This window comes from Penaeus monodon, chromosome 25 (assembly GCF_015228065.2).
Source record: "Penaeus monodon isolate SGIC_2016 chromosome 25, NSTDA_Pmon_1, whole genome shotgun sequence".
Taxonomy (NCBI): Eukaryota; Metazoa; Arthropoda; class Malacostraca; order Decapoda; family Penaeidae; genus Penaeus; species Penaeus monodon.
Window position 1 is genome coordinate 16,249,211 of NC_051410.1, and position 484 is coordinate 16,249,694.

The following is a 484-nucleotide window of genomic DNA, read 5'->3' on the forward strand; positions in this document are numbered from 1 at the left end:
AAGGGAATTATCCTTCCTGCTTGTAGTGGCACCTCTGGAGCAGTGATGGAGGCTGCATAATTTTTAGCATCAGAAAATCACAAGGCTTTCGAGTTTATATCAAAAACAAAATTTCATTAAATTTTAAGTGAAGGCCCTTTAACTGCTATATAACATCTCTGAGAAACTAGCTGTTTGCAGCATTGTTTGTCTTGGTGGAGGGGGGCATATAACATAAACACATTAACATGATTTGCATCAAAATGTAAAGAATAACAAAATTCATTTATGATTTAATTTATACTAACAAAACGTAAATATTCATTAAAAGTAGAGTAACTCTACAGATAAAATGGTTCATTTGCTTAGTGAAGCAATTAAAGTCATTATTGTCTTGGCATTTGTCTCACAAGTTGTAGGTCATATCATGTCTGATTATGGCTGTTTGAAAGCTCAGTATTTATTATATTGTTTCCAAAAGTTTTACTTTGGTTAATGTGAAAAC